Source organism: Ambystoma mexicanum, chromosome 8 (assembly GCF_040938575.1).
Source record: "Ambystoma mexicanum isolate Mex_15411 chromosome 8, UKY_AmexF1_1, whole genome shotgun sequence".
Lineage (NCBI taxonomy): Eukaryota > Metazoa > Chordata > Amphibia > Caudata > Ambystomatidae > Ambystoma > Ambystoma mexicanum.
In genome coordinates this window covers 1,272,345,342-1,272,350,195 of record NC_090929.1, presented here as the reverse complement: position 1 = coordinate 1,272,350,195, position 4,854 = coordinate 1,272,345,342, and positions in this window count along the sequence as shown.

The following is a 4,854-nucleotide window of genomic DNA, read 5'->3' as shown; positions in this document are numbered from 1 at the left end:
ACTATACTTTCAACCAGGGGCCAAAGTTGAGTTCTTCTTTGTTCCTTCTGGTGAAGTCATCAGATGATCTGCCAAAAGACGGGCTCAGAACTCTTTTAAAGCCAAGTGGCCCACAGTGATTGGTGTAGGCTAAGCCTACCATAAGGAACCAATCCAGGGGTCACTAACAGCAATCTCCTGTATGTGTGAGGTCATACGCAGAGTGCTTTGCAACAGGAAGGTAAGGGTTGAAAACCTGTGAAACTAAGCCCCACCAATCTTCCTGTCTATTGTTGATCAAAGAGTCTCTCTGGTTAATGGATCTCTTTGTGGTTCCTTAATAAAGAACCACTGTTCTCATACAAAGTGGTAAGTCTCCCTTGAAGCTGTGGCAAGACCAGACTCTCTGGCTCCTGCAAACCACATTCTCGTACCTTATGAATGGGGTCCCCCTAATGAAGGCACGTCCCTGTATGCTCATGCCAGAAAAAATACAACCCGCTAGGGAAAAAAAGCCACGAGATTTCTTGCAAGGATAACACGTTTTAATTCCACAAAAATAAGGATGCAAGCAAAGAACTCTACTTCTCGAGAATGTTCTCATGAAAATGAGTACAAGCAGAAAGTTATAAGGCAACACTTCATTATCACATACAGTAAAAACCCACGTGGCTGGTTGGTGAGACCTTATACATGGGCCTGCTCCATAGGAGATACCAGGCTGCGATTGGTTCCAGCCCCCGCCCGTCCATCTTCCATCACATGGGGTCAGCTGGGCTCATCGCTCCAAAGACTGAAGGTAGTGTTCCTCATGAGTTAGTATTGCAAGACAATGCTACTGTATCATTATGGCATGCACCTTGGAAACTCTGGGACTGGCACAGGGGGAGTATAACGATCACGCTGACCCACACATTCTTTGCTCAGTTCATATCGCACTCTCCGCACCCAAGGTTTCCACTCTCGCGTTGGACTATAATGTATTCCACCCTGTTCCTCATATTACAAAGTATTTCATTAGGGGATAAGGTGAAATGGTCATGTACTTTCAGATCTTTTGTGACCACTGATTTTATGGTTGGTTATCTGAGGTCACCTACTATCGCGGAATTCAGGAGACTTGGACTGGGTCAGTTGTGGGTGCCATAACTCCTAGTGGATTGGGTAGGGGGTTGGAGGTCTGCTGGTGGCCCAGGATGTGATGAATGTACATAGCGAGGAGCCTGGTGCTGTCTTGCATCCTTGCAGGGTGCATTCCCTTTCAGGATAACATATAATTGCAACAGTTAAGGAACAAAGGGAAATTTCTATGGGAATTAGCAGTGCAGGTCCTTCTACCATGAGCGCTTGGGCCTCTCCAAGTTTGTTCGTGGGGCCTGTGTCTACCGTGTGGCCATGCAGGACTGACTGTATCTACCATAACTACAAAAATGGAGTCTCTTTATATGTGCACATTACGTATGTATATCTGTATTTCATGCAATATTGTGTTTGTGCTGGGTTCCTTAGCACGGCCCTCTCCGCCCGGGTACATTGCATGTCTATCTATGGGACTCGCCTCGCTCTGAAGTGCTTAGGGGGACTCGCCTCACTCTGAAGTGCTTAGGGGGCTGGGAAAGATTAATTTCCTTCCCAACATTCCCCCCTTTTGTTAGTTCTACAGTAACAAATTCCTCCACATACGTGCGTTCATTCTCCCTACGCACTGCAGCTCCATATGGTGGTGTTCCCTTTATTGGCATCCATGCCCTACATACATCCTGCAGGCTTTCTCCTGCTTGCACATATTCTTTGGGAGTACATGTCATGTAGATACATCCCCCAGCCCTGCTAAATCTACCCACACTTATTTATAATTGTCAGGGTTAGGGGGAGGAAAAATAATCGTATAGTACAGTCTATCTACTTCATCTGCATAGGGTATGGGGACCATGCAGGGGATAGGGTGGTCAGTTTGTATTTCTATTTCTTTTGTATTATGAGGTACCTTTGAAATGCCAATTAACACCATCATCATTGCGCTATTAGGCACTGCTTTGGCACAACAATGGAGTCCCATTCGCCACGTGTAGAAAAGAACTAGGATGAACATGATGACAGCAACCAGCATCTTCACGAGGGCTCCTGGCAAGGTTGGTGCCCAGTCGAAAATGGTATCAAACCAATCACCTTCTTGGATACCAGCTTCTTTTTTCATATGCACCCCCAGGCCGTGCATTGCTGCAGCTATGTGGGCCAACGACCCATTTTCTGCGTCTTCGGGAGGTACAAATGTGCAACAGGAATCCCCAACCTTTTTGCACATGCCTCCTTCCATTGCTGTCAGCATATCCTGGACATACCTGTTCTGTATTTTCTTTATCCTTAGGGCGTGCAGCTTGACCTTATATGATGTTGAATCCCTGCTCTGTGTCATTTGCCAACTAGACCAGTTCCCATCATACCCATCATACAATCTGCAGTCATTTAACATTAGTGCTGGCTTGTACACCAGGTAGCAGGAGGAATGTGAAAAACATTTCAGCAGAGTTGAACAGCTGACTTTCTTCAGGTTTCTCGTCGAGCAGTGCTGATGAATCTTTTGATACATAGAGGCTCTCTTCGTCCTCCACAGCTTATCATATTGGCTCTTGCTGGTTGAGACGCAACATTCTGGCGGGGGGCAGTGGGTTTTGTTCTTCAACTGCTGGGGAAACTGTTGGTGTTGTATCAGGTATTGGCCCACCTTTCAAACGTTCTTCTAGGTCTACCAGTAGTGCTGAGTGTAGTGTGGGCAACCAACAGTAGCCCCTACATGATGGTGGGAGCTGCAAGTACGTTTGTTGGCCACACACCCTGTAGTAGTCCACCAGGACCACTGTGCCCCTCTTCAATTCTGGAATCAGCAATGTTCTGTTGCATTGCTCGTTGGAGCCGACAAGCACAGTTCCTTCACTGTGGAATCAAAGCTCATAGTTTTCTTCTCAGTGCACTTTCACTGGCCTCTCTATTGCTGCAATCCATATTAGCTTTGTGATGTGTTCTGTCCATATTTGTGCACATGTTCTTCCAACGGATGCCACTGTTTTCTCTTCGTATCCCAGGAGGCCTTCAGTTTGGCAGCTGAACGTCGTTTCCTGCCATTTGTTGTTTTCATATTTCGCTCTGTTGATCACTAAATAATTCTGTTGGAAGCAGTTGAGGTTCTTCGGGTTGTTTTTGAATTTCAGGGCGTCTGGATGAACAAGTTCTAGTCACACGCTGTGTGCCTGAAAGGTGCCTTTTATTCTACATAGCGCAAGATAAACCGGGCATTGTGCCTTTATAATTGGAACTTCCTGTGGTTATAAAATCGTGGGTGCCCCTGATGCATGTGGTATCAACGAGCATACATAGCAGCTACTGTTTGTTGTTTACTTTCCTGCTGCACTCATGTCAGCATACCAGGCATTTGAATGCTTGCAATGTCTTATATCTTCAATAGCATCTAGGCCTAGGCCACGGTATGCATCGTATTTGGGCCTACGCACTTGCCTTTGCAGTCTATCATAGCACGATATATATCTCCTTGTTAATAAACTACTTCTAACATTGTTGCTATTACTAATATTTGTGCTACAAAAAGATTTGTTATCATGAGGAACAATATTTCTGCCCTTGCACACACTGTTGACGCAAGCAATCACATCACTCCAATCAGCTTAACGTCCCTACCTTCAAAAGGGCCAAAGATGGAGGCTCCAGCTTCCAAACAATGGAATGCCCTTCCTACAACCCTGTGGAATGAGACCTCCCACCTAGCCTTCCGCAAATCACTCAAAACTAAGCTCTTCAGTTAGCTCACTCCACCACGTGAGGCCCACTCCTACATCAGTCCCACTAAGGTCTTGAATTATCTCTGGCTCCCCTGTAACCTTGGAACTGTTGAGATTGTAACTTTGCCCACGTTGTCAATGTCAATGTAACCACCAACTGTCTTGTAACAGGTTCACTATAACCAAGAACCACAGACAGGCGTTCCGCTTGTTTCTCATGTAACTAAGTAAGCCTTGTTGTAACAGCGCCACAATGCCCCAGGGCCGTTTTGTGCACTTTATATATGTGCAAAATAAATAAATAAAACAAATTATTATTCATTTGGGCAGTATTATACAAATGTACGGTTGTGTTGCTGGTTTCCTTTGAAGTTCTATAGAGAAACCTCCCGTCCAAAGAAAACAAACTCAACCTGAAATAACGAGCAAGTACAAAGCTGAAATTTTACAAACTAAAAAAGAAACGTACAACGGCAGGATCAATAAAGCCAGTTCTAGCACCAAGGAACTTTTTGAGATCCTAAGGGAATTGGAATCCCCTATAGCCCCTGAAGATCTCTGCATCAAGGTTAATGTATGGTGCACTGACATACAAAATGCTCTGTCAAACAAAATTGCCATCGTCCAAAACAAAATTGCAGCCAAAAGATGTAATATATCCAAACCAGATTCATACCAAGAACCTGAAGAACACCACCTGAACTGCTCTCCTAAATTCAAATGTTCACAAGTCACGACTGCGGAGGTGGAAAAAATTAGAGCATCACTCAAGCGTTCAAGATACCAAGCCGACATAGGCCGTGGCCAAATAATTAAAGAAGTCACCAGAGACTTGGCTCCATTTATTACCAAATTATTAAATGCATCATTTCACACCTGCAAAGTCCCAACAAACCTAAAGGAAGCCTGGGTCCTACCCCTGTTAAAGAAAGTCTCACTAGACCCTAACATCCCAACTAACTACAGGCTTATTACCATGGTACCATTCCTCCTCAAAATCTTAGATAAGACGGCATACTTCCAGATCCAGCACTATCTTGAGACGAATAATCTCCTAGGACTAAGACAATCGGGCTTCAAA